Below are 21,088 nucleotides of genomic sequence, written 5' to 3'. Positions count from 1 at the left end.
AAACAGAGACTGAGAGTGGCTTGCACCTTACAAAAGTAGCTTCTCTGCCCTAGGTGTTAACATCCCCACATTAGACTGACAATGGGCCATATCCCCCCACCTTATCTGGCTTGTTTTTTCCTCTTTTCATACATACTACTGATAATGGGCCTTTTCCACCCTGACTGAATAGACCTTGTCAGCTCTGGCCCTCCCTTTTACTGGGACCCCACTCTTTAAATACCCCTCTGAAACTGCCCCGCCCCACTTATGCATCTTGTGAAGCGGGTCTTTGCCCACAAAAGCTTATGCTCCAAAATATCTGTTAGTCTTTAAGGTGCCACAGGACTTCTGGTTGTTTTTGTAGATGCAGACTAACATGGCTACCTCTCTGGTATGTGTAATGGTGTTTTATTTAAAATGTAGCTTGTTAGCAATTTAATATCACATTCTGAGGTCAGATTTACACTGGGTGCTGGACTATACTTTTTTTCCCCGTCTTGCACTCATTTAGGGTCTGATCCTACAAATTTTTAATGATGCAACCAATCCCAATGACATTAGTGAGATGGCGTACACATTTAACATCGCTAAATAGGAATTGCTGATCAGTCCTGTGGTTTCTATATTTCAAAGGCCTGCTGTAGTTTGGGCTCCACTCCTGTAGAGTTTGACCCAATTACATTCTAAGAACAGCAAATATGTAATGACTGGGAGGTGACAGAGATGTTTTTTCCAACTGTTTGGGAAGATCACATTACTCACAAGTGGTTCTGCCAAAGAACAGCATGCCGTTCTTGTCTCGCAGTAATAATTACTTATTTTGTCTTGAATGCATTTCATACAACCCTCAGCCAAAGCAGTCAGCATACTGTATAACTGCATAATGAAAAAAACCATGAAATCAGAATATAAAAATAAATAAATACAGCCTTTTAAAATTCAAATGAGAGACACAAAGAGGCCTAATCCTGGGATGGAATCGTGGTAGGGAAAATAAATAGAGGGACAACACTGATGGCAATAGAAAAATATCTTGTTATGAAAATGTCTGAATGCGTTTCTGAAAATTAGGAAGAGATTAACTGAGACAAATACTGGGCTGTGAAAGCAAGTGTCATAGTGTAGGGTCTGAAGCAGAAAGAGTGATCGTCTCTCAGCTTAAGGCCCAGTGATGGAAACCTTAAAAATCAGAGGAGTGAGAGTGCAGGAACCCGTCAGAAATAGGTCCAGTGAGGAGAAATTAAAATACTACAGGCTGAGCCTCTCTCATCCACCACCCTTGGGACCTGACCGGTGCTGGATGAGAGAATTTGCTAGATGATGGTAGGTCAATATATTTTAACACATTACCAACACTTCCACTGCTTATGGAGCCCTTAGAAGACATTTAGAGGTAAATTACAGCTAAACAGCACAAAGCACTGAGAGCCAGGACAGATGTCTGCAAACAAACTTTATGGGACCCAGGGAGATTTCACCCATTATATGTGATCATCCAGCTAACTAAAGTCATGCCAGATTATGGATGTTGCCAGCTGAGAGAGTTCTGGATTAGAGAGATTTAACAAGTAACATAACTTCTCACACAATTCCATGCTTTATACATACCAGCAGTTCTCAAACGTTCTGTAAGGATCCCAAACTGGGTCCCAACCCCATTTACATGGGGCTGCCAGGCAAAGTTCCCTGTAATGTTTTTCATCCATGAGCAGAATAAGTTTTGTTTTGTGCAGCTACGTGTGGTTCGGAGCTGAAGTCTGAGCACTAGTGCTCACAGCCAGAACCAAGGGCCTAAGGCTTCAACACTTTGCAGTGGGATTCATGCTACAAGCATTCTTGCCTGAGATTGGGCCACTTCCTGGAGTTGGGGGAGCACGCTTCACACCCACAACTGGGGCCATGGGGTTCGGGTGGGTTCAGGCCTGGGTCATGTATTAATTTTTGTTCTCAGAAGAGGGCTGTTGTGCAATGACTTTTGATAACCCCTGACATACCAAACTGATAAATTTTGTTTGCTGTTTCTCCATTTTTATTCTTGCTATTGCTCTCTGAATATGATGGCAAAATGCTTTTCATATTAACTGAGAGTGGAAGGACCTGAGCAATACAATAGATGACCTGTGAAATTAAGGGGTTAGATTTAACTGTGCTGAGGTAGAAGGACTGCAAACACCATGCCAATGGCTGTGGGAGACTTTCTCTTGTGCTGATATAGTATAGTGTTGGCATAGAAGGCCCTGTGCAGGTCCCCCTCACAAGCTGTGCCATAGAGAACACCTGATTGTTGACAGCTGCAGCCCAGCTCACATTCAGGAAATTAGAGCAGCTCTGCTTACGTGCCAGGGGCTGCTTCAGTCCCTGAAGCAGTCAACATCTGGAGGGCATAAAGGTGGCTTTATGGTGACTGCCCAACGTATGTATCTGAACTGTTGCATGTGATGACCATATGCAGGGTGTAAAATAAGTGGGGGTATTAGCAATGAGCTCACTCTAGATCCATAGTCAACCTTCCTCAAAATTTAGGGTGTGTTTGGATCTCAGGGTTAAATGTGGACCCATCTCTGATAGGCAGTCTACTAGTTTGGAGTCTGACTTTGCTCGTTTCATTGCATCGGTGGTTATCACGATTACTACTACTACAATATCAAGTCATTATGAGAGGGTCATGTGGCCCAGCCCAAAGATTTCCAATTCAACTTACTTATCTAAGACACAGAAGCGCAGAGAGAGAGGTCATTGGCTAAGTCACTTGCCAATTTCTGTCAGCTCCTTTTTTTGATTTTTGTTTTGTTTAGTAGAGCTGTTTGAAAATTGGAGTTTTCATTCTATGAGACAATCTGGTAGTCCTGAATAAGAAAGAAATATCAAAAAATTTCAAACCGAGAGATTCAGAAAAACGTAATTCCAAAATGTCAACATGGTTCACTCAATATTTTTGATTCAAAGAAAACATTCAACATTTCCAAACCCAGATTATGAGCCAGGCTGAAATGAAACATCAATTTGTGTTGCTCTGAGTTGATTCATTGCTACATGAAAAATGAGTGCATACTGTCCCCACTTTTTCTTCTCCGAGCCAGTGTCCCAGGTGACCTACATTTGCCATGATGCAGTGTTCACAGGGCTCCCAGGACACACTATGGTGGATCATAGAGAGGGAAGACTGTGGTACCTCATCGAAGATGCAATCCAGTTAAGGAATCTAAATCACTGGGGCCATTAGCTATCCCACCTATAACATCCATTAGGCACTATGGTAACTTAGGCAGACAGAGGAAAGTTGACATAACTCATTATATGTTATTTTGATTCTTCTGACTAAAATTTGAAAAAAATTATTTTTTGCACAAGCTTTATTTTCCACTGAGATTTTGTTCTTAATTTTTTCCATTTATAGTTAGTTAATTTTTGCACGAGTAACTTTTCATTGAAAAGTATCCTTTTTACAGAAGTGAAACTTATCAGGAAAAATTGCTGACATTATTAAAACCTTTCATTTTCCACAATATTATTTACCAAACTCATCCTTGGCATGATCTTTTTATTCCTGAAAATTGAGGTTTGAGTGAAGAAAATATTTGAAAATGATTTCCATGAATATTTTCATTGAAAATGTGATCTGCTTTGAGCCATACAAAATGAAAGTAACTTTATTTCTGTGCAGTTATGTAGGGTTATATACATGGTTCACAGTAGGCACTGGTAATGAAGTGATCGAAAATACATGTCAGTAAAAGAAGAAATAAATGCTGATGGGCTGCGCCAAGTTGATATTCATAAAGGAAGTGTCTAAGTTGAGCATATGTTACGGGTCTTCTTCCTTTTTCCCTTCCAAATCTCTAAAACTTGGAGAGGCCTTTCTGTCCCATGAGGTTGCTGTGTAGGCGCTCATACCAAGAGTATGGAATCACAGGCTCCAGTATGTGAAAGAACAGCTCAAATACTGGAATCAGGAGAGCTCGGATTCTGAAGCACAAGGTGAAACCTCCATGGAAAAGCACCAGTTCATCAACCCACTGTGAACCAACCAAACCAATCAGGTTAGGTGCAGAGCTATATAATTGTGGTGAATGGGTCCCTTAGGAGCTGCAGGAATGAAGGAGGAGGAACATTACTATTTCCTGGCAAATAAGCCAACTTTCAGACCCAGCATCTAAAATAAATTACAAATATTTTCTACAGGTTTCACCTCCCGTTTTTCATCTGAACTCTGATGTGAACCACATTACCTCTTCATTATCTTAACAGGAGCATAAACAACACTCCCCACATACTGACTTCCCCCCATCATTATAAAACATGTGGAGGAAGCATAGTGTACAAACAACAGCCTTTTAGACAGAGAGAGAGAGAGAGGTGTGGTTGTGTAAGCTTATAGGTTTCATTACAATGTGCTTAAAGGTGCACTCACTTTGTTGAATCATATCATGGCAGTGATTCCTGTCTGAGGATTGTTTATATGTCCCAAAACATCCATAACTCATTGGGTTCAGCCATCTACAAGCATTTAGTTATGGACTGTCTGTTTCATGTAAAAAGTGCTTGCCAGCAGTCTTTTGGCAGAATATAAAATGAACTTTGCAAAGAAATACTCAGCAGCAGCAGCAGTGGGGAAAAGACTATTCCCAAGGTTCTTTGTAGATTTCCAGTTACCAGCTCCAGCAAAGTTAATATTTACTGGACAGAAGCATATTAGGAACTGTGGATATTTTGAACTGAAATGCATAATGCATTTTCCACTTCCATACCTGGTAATGCATCATCATTTTGAAACATAGTGGCACAGATAGAAGACAGAGTAAGACAAAAAGCCAGAACGAGAATAACTGGTCCAAGACAAGAATCTTTCATTGTGCTTTTTGAAAGATAAAACATAAAGCACCAACTTATTGGCAAAGTGAAGGTGCACCTCATACTTTGCAGTTGCTAAGAATCAAAGTAGAATGTGCTGTGTATCCCACATTAGAGATTCAAACTTGTCTGGAAAATGGAGATTTTTCCCACAATTGTTTAAACTGAACTCATCTATAGAAAATGTTGAAACACTGGTGAAAAAAAATGAGAACCGTTTCTTTTTGGCTGAAAAATGAAAAGGCAAGATGAAATTTTTCAACAGAAAACTGCACATCTTGATTTCGAAAAAGCCAGTTGTTTCTTTATGGGATTTGTAGTTTAGATGCTGTGTTCTTCCCACCACCTGTTTCTCTTTATCAGGTGAGGTCCCAGGTTAGATTACCTCATAAGAAACAAGAACAGCCATACTGGGTAAGACCAAAGATCCCTCTAGCCAAGTATTCTGTCTTCCTACAGTGGTCAATGCCAGGTGCCCCAGAGGCAGTGAACAGAACAGTGGATCAATCCCCTGTTGCTTAGTCCCAGATTCTAACAAACAGAGACTAGGGACACCATCCCTTCCTGTACTGACTACTAGCTATTATTGAACCTGTCCTCCACGAATTTAACTAGTTCTTTTTTTAAACCAGTTATAGTTTTGACATTCACAGCATCCTCTGGTGAGGAATTCCCAGGTTGATTGTGCATTGTGTGAAGCAGTTCTTCCTTTTGTTTGTTTTAAACCTGCTACCCATTAATTTAATTTGGTGACCCCCTAACTCTTGTATTATGAGACAGAGAAAACACAATTTTCTTATTTACTTTCTCTACTCTGATCAAGAGTTTATAGATCTCTGCCATATCCCCCACCTTAGTCATCTCTTTTCCAGGCTGAAAATTCTCAGTCTCATTAATCTCGCCTCCTTTGGCAGCTGTTGCATAACCCTAATCATTTGTGTTGCCATTTTCTGATCTTTTTTTCGAATTCCAGTGTGTCTTTTTTGATATGAGGCAACCACATCTGCATGTGGACATACCACGGGTTTATATAGAGACAATACATTATTCTCTGTTCTATTCTCTGTCCCTTTCTTAATGATTGTCAACATTCTGTTTGCTTTGATTGCTGCTGTATAGTGAGGGAATGTTTTCAGAGAACTAGCCACAATGATTTCAAGATCTCTCTCTCTCTTAACTGGCAATATGTAATTTAGTCCCCATTGTTTTATACATATAGTTGCAATTATGTTTTCCAATATGCATTACTTTGCATTTATCAACACTGCGTTTCCTCTGCCATGTAGCTGTACAGTCCCATAGTTTTGTGAGCTCCTTTTGAAGGATCTTTCACTTCATGCCTAATTTTCCATCAAAAGACATTCTTGAGGGAATAGTTTCTATAAACCCTATCCCAGACCCTTAAATTCAACAGTTCAAAAAATTTCTTTCCCATTATCATGAATAGTTGGATGTTGGATTTCAGTTCCCCAGCACCACCAATGCCTGAGATGGTGCTCTCAGTTTAGGACAGATTTTATTGATGTCACTAAAAAAAAAGCTCCTACTCACATGTTGACAGTAACTAAATGCTCCAAAATAAGTGGGAGCTTATTTTAAGAGTGCATGATGCTTTCTTATCTCTGTCACGAAGAGGGAGCACAAAACTGACATTTACAAAGATGGGGACTGAAAGAAGAAGTCTGTTATTTCAGTGCTTGGCATCTTTAGTTGAAATCTGAACTAGAAAATTTGAATGCTTTAAGTGGAAGATTTGCCTGAAGACTAAGGAGAGGAAGTGTACCAAGTGTACCAAGCCTATAACCGCAAAGTTAGTTGCAATAAACCAGGACAACCAATCATTTTTTCCTTCAACATTCAGAATTTAATGGCAGACTTCTGGATGCAGGCATCTCAATGGCCACAGATAGAGCCAGAATGTGTCATTAAGATGAAGGCCCATTGCAGGGAGGAATAAAGAACCTTACTGTCCCAGAGGAATCTGAGGAAAATACGGACTCCTGGAGCTCCAAAGTCCCTAATACCACAGGAAGGTAGGGGTATAATCCCAACTGAGATGTGTAGACGAGGAGGGGTTGACTCAGAGGTGAACTTAAATTTCATACAGGTACAGTCATTTTACACATGGCCCAGAGGGGTTGGGGGGAGCTTAAGGTGGCAGGAGTTGTGACACAACAGTGCCTTCAAGAAATTTAAGTGTGGGTGGAGTGGTGGGGGCTCAGGGCAGTGGGTGGGCATGGGGGGAATACAGGAGACAGGACAGGGGCTTGAGGGGCATGAGATCTCAGGGCAGGAGGCTGTGTGTGTGTAGCAGGGAGCGCACAGGAGCAAGAGCACCATTTAGGGAGGGCAGGGAGATTCATATCAGGACGCTGCTCCTTTTACTCTCAGGGAGCGAGAGGAAAGCACACAGCATGGGTCATTTACTCCTCTGCCCCCTGCCCTCCTCAGCCAGGAGGGAAAGGAATGTAGGTGCACTGTGTGCTTTCCTCTCACTCCCTGAGAGTGATGAAGGGGAGCAGCAAGCAGTGTTCCGGCAAGAATCCCAGTGGGGCTTCAGCCACCCCTGCCTCTTTAAAGAATGCTGGAGGGCACCACGGAGCTGGGTTGGTCCTAAGACCTGTGTGTGTGTGGGGTGTGCTCCTTTAACCTGCCTGCTTGCCTGCCTTAGCACAGTAGCCTGTAGGAGAGACCCAGTAACCCAGCGGGGAGTGGCCTTACCTCCTCCCGCTGCCGAGTGCTCCAGCAGGCTGGCTCCTTCTTGCTAGAGTGATGCACCAGGGCACATGGGCTTACTTTCACCTCAGGGTAGATCCATAGCTCTTTTTCCTGTTTGCCTCTGCCTCTTTTGGGCTAATACCTTTATGTTGCTGTCAGGCTAGTGTAGGGACTGCAACTGCCGCTCACCTGTAGGTGGTTAATGGCTGGAGTAAGGGTGAGGATATCTCCCTGGACGCACTAAGTTGTGTCCCCCAGTGCCAGGGCAAAGCCATACATCAGTTTCATAGACTTTAACAAGCAGATGCAATATAACATGAGGGAAAATTGGGCTCTGAGTCTACTGCTGTTAAATTTTATAAAAATAAGCACCAGTCTAAAGTGTAGGGAAGAGTCAAATTGAAGTCAATGTACTTATACTAAGAAGAGATATTGTAACTAAGAAGAGATGTTCTTGTAACTATGAAGAAATGCTGGTCAAAGGCCTGGTGCACTTAACTAACAAGAGTTTCATGGGCATTCCATACTCTTTCCCTGGAAGAAAAGCAGAGAGGGCTGAATGAGTTGAGAGCAATTTTCAGGCCCTGTGCAACCCAGTACTGTCTGGCAAGCTGAAAGAATGAAGATGGTCTTTTCATGCTTTCATTAAACAATATTGGAAAGGATTGATGTTAGTAATTATCTTGAAGTTTCCCACATTACTGATGTCCTCTGATTTCAGTTGGTTTGGCTGAGTTCTCACCAGTACTATCTTACACACAGCACATCTCCTCACAGCAGAAATTGACTGTTGGCACTTAGGTTCCAGGAAGGGGGGTGGAAAAAAAGTTAGTCATACAGAAAACACACGCACACAAAGTTCACAAGATGTGGCTGCTAATAACCCCCTCTATATTGCAATGAAATCATCTTAAATATAAGAAATGTACAGAATTTAACTTTAAAATACAACCTCCAAAGGCTGTTCTTTGGAGAGATAGCTAGTTGTCTCAAGTATTTATATAGCCTCCATTACTACAGGATCTGAGTACCTCATAACCTTTAATGTATTTATCTTCACTGCATCACTCCGAGAAAGGAAAAGGCTATTATCTCCATTTTACATATGGGGACCAGAGGCACACACTGGCTAAGTTACTTGCCTACGGTTACAGAGGAAGTCTGGGGTGAAGCAGAGACGCAAACTCAGGTTTCCCAAGTCCTAGGTGTGTGCTCTAGCACTGGGTCAGCCTTCTATTTTCTTACAGAGCAGTGCCACCAGGGGACAAGTATATATGCTGAAGCATAGAATCTTCTTTGAGGTGTATCTCTACGGGTGCTCCATGTTAGCTGTGTTTATAGTCAGAGATTTTGGGCAGCAGTACCCCAGATGGTGCTGCATGCGGATACGTGTCACATGCTGATGCAAGTGGTTAACCATCACGCTCCAGCAAATATCGCTCAGTTCCTCCTCTGCCACCCCAGACTTAGGATAGAACACCAGCAGCTCCATGACTCCATTCCCTGACCACACTTTAGATAGCTTACTTTACAGTTTACCTACCCCATTCCCCGCCCCCCCGCTTTTATCCTTACATTTATTATTTCTCAGAAAAGAAACCCTTTTTATTTGAACCCTAAGGCCTGCTGGGCACCTGTATTTCAGTCAAACTCCGAGCAGTATGCCAGCCTCCCCAGGATTCGAACACTGTATTATTTGAAGACTGTCAATCCCTATTCAGAGACCCACACTCTGTGTATCCACTGTCTCGGCAGGGCACAAATACCCCAAAAGGATTACTTTGTGCTTCTGGGATAGTGCAACTACACACAGCCCTTGACACAGGTAGAGTTGCCAAACCTCCTGCAATCTGCAGGACAGTCCTGAATTTCCATGACAAGTCTTACATCCCGCATGTATGCAAATCTGTCCTGCTGAACATTTTTGCGTAAATGGGGGACATAGGACTTGTCATGGATATTCCTGGCTGCCAGCAGGGCTATGCACCCCAGCCGGTTCCTAGCTGAGGGGCTGCAGGGTCCTCCTCACTTACTGCCAGGATTCCCCCATTTGGGGCTGCCAGTGGGGGTCAGTGCCCCAGCCAGTTCCCAGGTGCAGGGCTGCTGAGGATCCCCAACCCCAGCTGGGGAACCGGTAGCTGGGGCTGCCAGTTGGGGCATGTCCTGCCTAACCATTATGACATTCTGGCAACTCTAGACACAGGGCATGTGATGACTCCAAAATCTAGCCTAATTTAATATAATTCCTAATCATTAATACAGTGTTGTTAGGTGTAAATGGAACTTTACACTCTCTCGCACTTACGTTTTGTATTCTGTTGAAGAACCAAAAGACAGCTAAGACTTTTTCATTACATGGTTGCTAAAATATTCGCTATTTGTGTCCTAAAATAATCTTAAACCATATTTTAATTGTCTCCTATTGTTTATTTACAAATTTAGACTGTTGCATGCTTTGTGTCCAGGGGGTCTTATGGTGATAATTTTAGACTTTGACATGTGTGACATCTTGTAATCAACATGTACACTATGGTCAGTTTATCTTTCTGTTGCCAGAAATGGAGGAAATGAATTGTGACAATACATTTTCATAGTTTCCGCTTATGATGTTGTTTTTCTTAATAGACTATTGTTTTTATAAGAGTTTTGTTGCTACTCTACAGGCTGCTCCCAATTGGTTCTTGGTAGCCTGAAGCCAAAAATGTGGAAGCTATAACCAGCTACAGTGGAAAATATTGATATGGACTTTAAATAGAAAAAAATATGGGTGCTTTAGCTGTGCATAGAAAAACAATTCAAGAGGTGTATGTGCATCCACTGTCACCAGAGGTGTTTTAATCACAAAGTATTCTGAGTCTAATTTAATGCAAGCAAAAATTCATCTTGCATGCCATTTGCAGCATTGGCAATGGCCAAAGTGTGAACATGAAAGATATAATTGCTCAGTGTCCTGCCACCAAAACTTATGGCATACACTTAGATGAACACTGTCTGATGGTCCAAGTCTTCCAAATGGGTGCTTTATCTTTCAATTGCTTTTTTTGTGTATGACTACATGTGTGTGTCAAGTATCAGAGGAGTAGTTGAGTCAGTCTGTATCTGCAAACACAACAAGAAATCCTATGGCACCTTATAGACGAGCAGATTTTTTGAAGTGTAAGCTTTCGTGGGCAAAAAATTGCTTCATCAGATGCATGTCAGTTGGTCTATAAGGTGCCACAGGAATTATCGGTGTGTGTGTGTATTTGTGTGTGTTTCTGACATCTGCATGCATTTTGGGGCAGAAAACTTTGAAAATGATGCACTCCCATCTGCAATTCAGAGTACTCAGACTCATCATCTAGGGGACTTATCCAGAGCCCATTGAACAATGGGACTCTTTCCACTGACTTTTGTGGGTGTTTGATGAGGTGCTAAATATCACAGTTTAGGTTATAGCAGCCTGCAAGGCAAACTCTCATGCCCTTTACCATCATGAAAGCTGAGATCAGGTGATTAGCTTTTGCTCACAGGCTCTAGACCTGAACATGGAGGAGAGGACACTTTCAATAGACAGCCCTCATGTCTGGAATTCATGTTCCTTTCTGGTCTGTTACAGCCTGACTGTGTTGACTTGTAGGGCACAATCTAAATCATTTAGTTAATTTAGTCTTTGTGGGTGGTGAGAGATGGTTGTGAGGAATCATTCCTAAACTAGAACCTGATTCAGCAATATGTAGGGTTAGGCTCCAACAAATCCCAGAGCCGGAACTGGTCTGGTGACTCTCAAAGGAGGTATACAAGTCTCACAGGAGAAGTAGAAGCTGAGTCTGCTAACTATTGTTTCATGGCTTTGAATTCTTCCCTGCCTAATAGTGGCGAAAGTCTCCGTGGGCTTCAGCCTGCTCCAGCAAAGCTCCCAAGTTCTATTGCTTGTTCCAGCCCCACTCTTGTGGTTTTGGTGCTAAGCCTTGATTTTGACTAGAGGGCATGACCATCTGGGTCTCAGTTTATGACAACTGTGGTATGTATTTTTGTTTTCCCCCAAAAGTGGAGTCAAGGATTTTGGTTCAGGATCAACTAGTTTTCTAATAGTTTTCTTGTGTTTTATGTCCTTGCACTCAGAGACAAAGTTATTTATTACTAAGATATTTTAAGATATCTTAGTAATAAATAAACCTGTGACTTGCCCGGGAACTTATCCGAATGGAATCAACTTTTGAATATTGTAATTCTCTGCCATCACTAATAAACACTGAACTTACAAATAATGTAGAAGAATTTATATTTAAGAAAAAAAGTATAAATCCACATTTTCTTCATCTCCTGCTCATTTGACGTGATTAGCAAAGCAGCGTGGTGCAACTGTAGAGCATAGGACTGGGCTGCAGGAAACCTGAGTCCTATTCCCCTCTCAGCCATTGATCAGCATTGTGGTTTTTGAGCAAGTCATTATCCCTCCTCTGTTCCCCTTCAACTCCTTTTCTGTGTCAGCGGAATAGATCGCTACTTGGGGCCACTTCTGTCTCTTGTTATTAGGGTGTGTAAACAATTATGTTAAAATTGTAGTCTGTCGCTTTAAATTTCAGAGGAGTTCCGTGGTACTGATTTCAGGTTAGGGGGTTCTATACAGTTCAGCAAAATATGGGCCTAACAACAGTCAGTTTTTAGATCACCCATTTGCAGTAAGGTGGATTTCAGGGATCTCTGTTTCAGGGAGCAGCCTGCTTTGTCTTGCTCTGTTTTAGTTCTTCTGGTGCTAACATGGCTTGTAAAAAATATATATTAGTGCTATGTTTCACTCTTCTATGCAGAATATTCCTTTGGCTAACTTCTTTCTAGGTGTATATCATGAACATAACTGGATGGGATTTCTAGGTCCTCTTGTAAAACTCACAATAATGGTATTTCAAGAAATGTAACAGAAAACAAAGAACACATTCCAGACATGACCCCAGAGGAGAAAGAAAGCAAAGGCTGCTTTTCTGGAAGGCTGTGGTTGAAACCCATCATGGAGGTGCTAAGACACAATGCCTGAATCATGCATTTGCTTATCATCAAATGTAAACTGTTACTAAATTAATCTTATCTTTTCATAGTCCATCTGTTGATGGGATAGGATGGTGGTGTCAGAGCAAAGATTTTGTGTTGTGCTGGATGTGATTTTCATGTGGGCCAATTCCAAAGGTAACATTTTACTTATTTGTCAGACAATGGAATTACTGGCAGAAGCCACTGAACAGAAATAAAAATGAATTCCATTTCTAATGAATGATAGTCTAAACTTAGCTGTCAAAATGCATAGTGTAAAGATAATTGACTATATATTACACAGCACAGAAATATTGAATGCTTTCTGGGAACCTTTCGCTATGAGGGTATGTCAAAGACAATGAGAGTGGCATCCAGTCCATAAACAACACAAGACAAGCAGTCTGCCTCTGTTGAGAAAACTTTTGGTCATACATTTAGTAATTTTAGAATGATAAGTGCAAAAAAGAAGCATGACAAACAACCAGTCAAGCAATAAAAATTCAATTTGACTCCAGGGATAGGTCTACAAACATTGTGGTCAGTAATTTCTCTATCTGAATTGCCGGAGGAGAATGTAATTTATTCTGAATGCCTTCGGGAAAAATCTGTTACCATTGTAAATGAGACTGAAGAACATTTACAAGTTTTGAATCCTATTGAGCTTAGAGGCAATTTAAATTTATCTTTCTTTAAGGCCATGAGGATGCCAGAGATGTATGAGCTTTATGTGGTGTAGTTGTAGCTGTATCAGTCTCAGGATATTACAGAGACAAGGTAGATGAGGTAATCTCCTTTACTGGACCAACTTCTGTTGTTCAGACTTCCCCTCATCAACAGCAGTTGGTCCAGTAAAAGAGATTACGTCACCCACCTTGTCTCTGTAACATCTTTGTCTTTTTACTGTAACCTACCAGATGTGTTTACCTCCGTTCAGTGAAAATCTGAAGAATGATGCTCGTTTTTGGGATATGTAAAATTAACCATTCAGGGGGCGTCCTGACTGATGGGGAGTGGTGGATAAATAATAACTGTGGCTCTTCTCCTGTAGTCAGTGGAGTACTTAGCTACTCTTGCCGCTCTACGAAAAAGAACCAGGCACTTTTATCCCCTCATCCTGTCCTCCACCAGATGCCCCTTATGGATTAAATGGCTTTAGCAGTAAGAACTGTGCTGAAGGGGAGTAGCCCGTTAAAAGTCCATGAAAATCTGGGAAAGGGAGTAGAAAAAAAGCATTTCTTTCCTGGGAGGCTTAATAAGACCACTGGCTGCACCTCGGAAAAAGTAAGATGCAATCTGATTTTAAACTGGAGCCACAGCATTTGTCTCTATGATTTCCTGTGGCTGTGACTTCCTCAGGTTAACTGTACGCTGCATAAATTTTCCCTTATATTGGCTCTAAACATTCGCTCTTAGAATCAATACAGAAGAACAGATCAGGGTGCTGATAATATAAAATGTAGCTTTGTATAGGCTCTCAGTCTGAGTCTGACATAGGTTAGTAAGAAATATCATCTATTGCCATCACATGCCTCTTTGGCTACGTCTACACTAGGACACAACATCGAAGTAAGAACATCGAAATAGGCTACTTCGACGATTATCGTCTACATGTCCTCCAGGGCTGGCAACGTCGACATTCAAGGTCGAAGTAGCACCGGGAAACTTCGAAAAGAGCTGCCCCGAAAGGAAATGCGGAGCGTCCACACACACAAGCCCCCTCTTTCGAAATAAGGGGCCAGGAAAGCCCACGGACCGGGTCACAGAGCACACTAGCCCTTCCGGGGCAGCTGCAAGCCGCTCCCTTAAAGGGCCTGTCCCAGACACACTCGGCCTGCACTGCATGAGCAGCCCTGCGTTGGTGAGACAAGCCTCGCAGACCTCGAACCTGCAGACATGGACATCCAGCAACAGCTGGAAGCCCTACAAGCTGCCTCCTGCAGAGCAGGTGCCCTTATAGATGCTGCCTGGGCAGCCGCCCAGCAGATTCTGGAATGGGAGTCCTCCCCAGGAGCACCAGGAGATGCCCCTGACCATTGGGCCCTCCTCACCCGCCCACACCGGGTGCCCCGCCGACTCTGGAGCTACTCCTCCAGCACCGAGTGGTGGGAGCACCTGGTTATGGGGGAATGGAATGATGAACAGTGGCTGCGGAAGTTCCGCATGAGACGGCAGACCTTCATGGAGCTCTGCCAGGGGCTCACTCCTGCACTCAGGCACCATGACACCCAGATGCAGCGCGCCCTTCCCGTCGAGAAGAGGGTCGCAATAGCTGTCTGGAAGCTGGCCACTCCAGACAGCTACCGCTCCGTGGGACAGCAGTTTGGAGTGGGAAAGGCCACAGTCGGGGCTGTCCTCATGGAGGTAAGGAGGCCTGGGGCTGAACCCCCTGCTGGGGAGGGGGACCTGGGAAGGGGGGACGAGGAGGGGGACCTGAGGAGGGGGGCCTGGGTGAGGGGGTCACACTCTGCAAACCCTCACAGGCACCCATGTTCCCTCCCAACAGGTTGTGTGTGCATTCAATCCCCTGCTGCTGAAGAGGGTCATCCAATTTGGGGACGTGGACGCGGCCGTCGAGGGATTCGCCGCCATGGGATTCCCCAACTGCTTTGGAGCCCTTGATGGGACCCACATCCCCATCTGTGCCCTAGACCACAGTGGTGGCTGCTACGTCAACAGGAAGGGCTACCACTCTGTGGTCCTGCAGCCCATGGGTGACAGCCGTGGCTGCTTCCAGGACATCTGCGTGGGCTGGCCTGGCTCTACCCACGACGCCCGCATTTTCCGGAACTGGGGACTATGCCGCCAACTGCAGGTGGGGACCTACATCCCCCAGAGGGAGATCCCTCCAGGGGATACCACCACCGTACTCCTCTGCCTTGTGGGGGATGCAGCATACCCCCTCCAGCCCTGGCTTATGCAGCCCTATACAGGCCACCTCACTGATAGCCGGGAGCGCTACAACGCCCAACTCAACCATGCGTGACAAGTGGTCGAGCGAGCCTTCAGGCGCCTGAAAGGCTGCTGGCGTTGCCTCCTGGCACGTGTAGACCTGGGCCTCCCAAACATCCCCCAGGTTGTGGGGGCCTGCTGCATACTCCACAACCTGGTGGAAAGCAAGAGGGAGGCCTTCATGCAGGGCTGGGCACAGGAGGCCGCAACAGCCTACCCCCAGCCAGCCGCCGCCCCAAGCCGCCAGGTCCACCAGGATGGGCTCCGGGTCTGGGAGGCCCTAGGGGAGCACTTTGACCAGGGCGCCCAGTGAGCGACCCCATGGCCATCCCTGCACCCCGCCCCCGCACCCACACCTCACCCTCACCAAAAGCACACGGGACACAGGTTTTTGGAAAAATAAAACTATCATTATTTACAAGAACAAAAATGTCGCCTCCTTTCGGCAAATAATATTAGCAAATATATAAAACAGATTCAATGAAAATAATAACTATATACAATTGGGGACATCCCTAACAAATTATTACGGGGTGGTCAACTATAAATAACTATATACACAGAGGTGGGGACAACTATGTACAGGGGGGAGATGTGGGCACGCCTAACGTCGGCCCATCATGCTGGGGCGGGGGTGGAAGAGCGCAAGCCCCGCCGTGTTCGGCCGGCCATTCCCCCTCTCAGCCGGGGTCCCCGGTGAGGCCAGCTGGGGGCCAGGAGCACAGGGAGGTATGGCCAAGGTGGGTCCTCGGCCCCGGGTGGCTCCTGCTCTGAGGAGCTGGTGGGTGGGGCAGCAGGCAGGTTGGCAGGTGGGACAGCAGGCAGGACAGCAGGCGGGATGGCAGGCGGGACAGCAGGCGGGGCATCAGCAGGCAGGGCGGCAGGGAGGGCATCAGGCAGGACATTGGGGGGGAGGCAGACGGGCCATCAGCTCCTGAAAGGTGTTGGCCACCCGGTTGAAGGTGGCCATAAATTCCCGCCAGGCCTCCCAGCACCAGGCGGCCTCCTGCTCCTCGAATTGGAGCTTCCACTCCATGAGGTTCTCCTGGCGCCGGAGGGTCACAGCCACCTCGGAGTCACTTGTGGTGGTGCGGCTGTGTCCTCAGTGGGGGTGGGCCCGTTCTGGGGCAGGCGGTGACCCCGGGAGTTGGTGCTCCGGTGGTCTTGGAGGGCTGTCTGGGACCACGGATGGTGTGGCTGCAGAAATAGGGGGAAAGGGAGAAGGGAGGCTGTGAGTACCTAGCCTTGACCCATGGCCCACCCCCCCTCCCCCCAAGGGCCTGTGTCCCCCTGCATCCATCCCCCATTGGTGCGTGCAGTGATCCTGTGCGTGGCCCCCTCCAGTGGTCCGCTCCCTCCCCTCCCCGGGGGTGGGGCACGGCACTGTCCATTGGTGGAGGTGCTGCTGGGCACTGGTGGCTGTGGCACCATCCCTGTGCTGTGGATTGCCCAGGCCATGTCAGGCTGGGGTGTTGTGGGGATGTGGGAGGCCCCCGGTCAAGTGGTGTCCCCGCCCCATGCTCAGGGGGTCTGTGCCCTGTGGGTACGTACCTCACGGTGCACTGCCAGGCTCAGGAGATGCCCATGCAGCGGACACCCAGCTGCAGCTGCGGGACAGGATGTCCAGCACAAGCTCCCCCTCCTCGCTGGACCACTCGGTGGCTGGGGTGGAGGGTCCTGGCTGTAGCCATGCGGGGGGGCAGGGCTGGCCTCTGGACCTGACCCTGTCTCCGAGGCCAGCTGGGGCTCCTCAGCCATGGTGTCAAGGGTGGCTGAGGGGGAGGAGGTGCCCTGGGGGCCCAGGATAGCCCTGAGCTCCCGGTAATAGGGGTAAGCGGCAGGGGCAGCCCCAGACTGGCTGGCCGAGTCCCGGGCCTGGGCGTAACCCTGCCGCAACTTCTTGACCTTGCTCCTGACATGGTCAGGAGTGCAGGCAGGGTGACCCCAGGCAGCCAGACCCTCGGCCAGACGGGCGAACGCCTCTGCGTTCTGCCGCTTGCTCCCCATGACATGCAGCACCTCCTCCGCCCCACCCCCAGAGCCCCAGCAGGTCTCAGAGTTCACGGTCAGTCCAGGAGGGGCCCCGCTTCCTATCCCACCAGCTGGAGGCCTGGGAGCCCTGGGATGGCCCAGAGGGGGATCTCTGGGGGTGCTTGCGAGGCTGGCTGGCTGCCATGGTGTCCCTCTGGCTGTGCAGGGACACCTCGTGGCAGGGCTGCTGCACGCACACTGCCAGCTTCCTGCTATGGGGTTTCTGGGTCCCTGCAGCTTTAGGAGCCGCTGGGTGCAGAGATCATAGAGCCCCGCAGGGGCTGGACAGAGCGTCTCAACCCCTCAGCTGATTGCCGCCACAGACGACCCCGCTATTTCGAAGTAGCAGGACGCAGATCGTCTACACACACCCTACTTCGATGTTCAATGTTGAAGTAGGGCGCTATTCCCATCTTCTGCTGGGAATAGCAATTTCGACGTCTCGCCGCTTAACGTCAATTTGAATGTCGAAATAGCACACGGCGTGTGTAGACGCGACTTGTGCTATTTCGACGTTGTGCTGGCTACTTCGAAGTAGCCGGCTAGTGTATATGTAGCCTTTGTGACCTTCAATAAATCAGTTTCCTAGTTAATTAAAAGAGCAGCTGGATCAGGCCCTAACAAAAGTTTCTTCTTGACTTAACCTGTACCAAAATAAAGTAAAATGAAAGTGCAGCTCTGAGGTCACTTAATAAAGAGGATATCAAGTACAAATATTTAAATTTATTGGCCAGCAGCAATTAGTTAGAGGGGAAATTGGATCACAAAGAAAATATGCATTCATTGGCCCTGTGATAGGGTCAGGACAAATGGCTACAGGAGAGTAATTGAAGACAGATATATTAGCTTCAGGTGAAACAGCTCCCTTTTCCCTGGGCAAACTAACAGGATACTGTTGTTAGTGTTTCAGGTGCTGCAGGACTGCTTGTTTTTTGTGAGGGGATACTCCAGCTCTGTCTGGAACTTGTTAGAACCAATTAAGGCAGGCAGGCCAATTAAGACACCTGAAGCCAATTAGGAACTTGCTAGGGTTAATTAAGACAGGGTGAGCAGGACATCTGGAGCCAGTTAAGAACCAGCTAGTACTGGTTAAAAAGAGTTCCCTGGAGTTAGTTCAGAGAGTGTCTAGAGGGTGGTAGAAGATGGCATACTGTTGGGGGAGGTGAAACACTGTCAGGAGGTAGGGCCTGTGGGAAGGCTGAAGGAAAGACTCAGTGAGTAGGGCTCATGGGGAAGTGTACCAGGAAATCATTGCTGTCACACATCTGGCTCAGAAGATTTTGCAGATAGCTGCTATTGACAGGCTCTCTGAGCTGGAGCTAGGTGTGGAGGGCAGGCCCCCTGACTCCCTGTTTGCAAGGGGAGGGATGATTTGGCTAGTGAGACACACCAGAGGAGAAGTGTTAATTTGGAAAGGGTCTGACCCCTCCCTAACTGGTTTGGAGGTGCAGCAGAGACTATGGGGATTGTTCTCCCCTCTTCTCCATGCTGGCTGACAGTAAGGAAGCTGAAGATAAATGGCAAGTTTGTGCCCCTGAGGAAAGCCTTTCAACTGAGGGTTGCCCTGAGTTTCTGGGGGGAGCAGCCTGTCTGAAAGCATAGGACTCACCAAGGCAGAGAAGGAACTTTGTGTGCCAGCAATATTCCTCTTCAACTGTTTCAGTGATTAAGCTTCATTCGCTGCTTCCATTCCTCCACCTGTTGCTGTCACTATAGGATTCTACATACTCTTCCTACACTGAGGTCTCACTACTTTTGAAGGACTTACATAAGCACAGGTGTTGCAAATGATTTTGTTTTCACAATCCCTGCGGCAGCTTTTTGTCTTGCTTTGTTACAGCTTGCCCTAAACAGGAGAGGTAGAGAGGGTGAGAATCCAGCCCTCGTGGTGCCTCGTACTGTTCTATGAGCATAGGAAGCTCTGATTAGATTGCATAGAATTCTAAGTATCACTAGAACAATATCTCACTAAAATGGATGATTGGCATTGGAATGGCATAGAATCTTCATGTTAAAGATGGGAAATGGCTTTAGGCTATGTTTTTCATGTTAATTAGACATGGATTTAGATTTCCACTTTGTCCATGAAACTCTAATAATTGCACATGGTTTTGTGCAGTAATTACATGCACAAAGGTGGTGCTCATTTGAATACACAACATTTGACAATCTAGCCCATTACATCATCTTTCCAGCCCACTGCCAGCATAGGGAGTATTCCTTGTATATATTGATCCTCCCTGGTCTGGCACCCTTGAGACCTGACTGGTCACAGACCAGGGAATTTGTTAGACCAGAGGAAGTCAATGCTGCCCCCTTCGCTGCCGTCAGCTGTGTAGCTCCACTCCCAGCTGCTGGCCTTTGGGGCTCTGCTCCCAGCCCCCAGGACTCCACTTATTTCTAGTCCAACAGTGCACCTGGTCCTAGACTGCCATTTGTTTTCCCAAGAGTGCTCTAGCCTTGGTGCGCCCACGGCGTCACTGATGATGTCAGACCAGGGGGTGTTGCCTAGGAATGTCCAGATTAGAGATTCAATCTAGTATATTTTCCAGTGCTTTGTCCAGACCAGTTTTTAGAGTTTCAGGGAATGCAGCTTCTGGTGCTTGGGAGACTAGTCATAATCTCACATGTGTCACACTGATGGTAGAAATGGATTCAAAGTACACAGTTCACCTCCAAGCTGGAACTTCTTTGCAAAGAATGCTCACTTTCAGAGTTCCAGTCAGGGCCCAGTACAGACAGACACACTTAGGTTCAGCTCCAGTTTTGAATCCCACCATACTCAAACTCAGGTGGAGGGAGGATAACATTATCATCATGATCAGACGCATTTCTAATTTACTGAAAAATTTTTGCATATCTAATACCGCCAGTTCCTTCCTTAATCCTCTGTAATGTGACAGGTGTTAAATGACTCCTGGTACCATGTGTATATGCATTAGGCATTCTACTTGCCACTTACTGATGTGGAAGGAGGGAATGTTAGTGTGACTCACTGACAGGGAGGAGAAAGTAAGAGTCAGACTTCTGGACTGAGTGCTCAGCCTGCTGGGGAGGAGGATTATTAGTGCTTGTGAACAAGGATTACTTTGTCTTTTGCTTGATTCAATAACCGTGGGTGGGTGACTTCCTTCCCCCTCGTGGGTCTCCACTCCCCCCCCCAAAAAAAAAAAAGTCTGGCTCTGGAGATATTTCTGGCTCCAAGAAGCAGTTCAAAAAGCTCCTTTGAGGTATGGCTATTCTAATCTAGCTACCAAATACGACACTTGAAAAGGAGCATCAGACAGAGAGAATAGAAACGAATCAGTTCCATCCACAGTGGGGAATCCTCATGTGTGCTTTTATCTCAGCCCTTTTATGCTACGTTGATAAATGGCATGCTCTGATTGTTCCAGTCCTATACAGTCTTTTCCTATATAGTTTGGGCACTCATCGTAGAAATCTAGACTTCGCTGGGGACTAGACAGATCAGGCTGCCTTCTGCTTTGTGATACCCATCCTGCTTTGATTTGATGCAGCTATACCTAATACGTTGACTAGTATG

General features: G+C 46.0%; 1 long non-coding RNA gene across 1 annotated transcript in view; it reads right to left on the bottom strand.

The window, feature by feature from the left end:
• Positions 1–744: 744 nt before the first annotated feature.
• Positions 745–21,088, bottom strand: part of LOC142014422 (uncharacterized) — a 218,949-nt gene continuing 198,605 nt past the window's right edge. The window contains exons 2-3 of the long non-coding RNA XR_012645935.1: positions 2,684–2,828; positions 745–858 (exon numbers count right to left, since the gene is read on the bottom strand). This is a non-coding gene — a long non-coding RNA (uncharacterized LOC142014422). The remainder of the gene's footprint in view (positions 859–2,683; positions 2,829–21,088) is intronic.

This window comes from Carettochelys insculpta, chromosome 6 (assembly GCF_033958435.1).
Source record: "Carettochelys insculpta isolate YL-2023 chromosome 6, ASM3395843v1, whole genome shotgun sequence".
NCBI lineage: Eukaryota > Metazoa > Chordata > Testudines > Carettochelyidae > Carettochelys > Carettochelys insculpta.
Note: the sequence above shows the minus strand (reverse complement) of the source record. Positions and strands in the feature narration are given on the sequence as shown.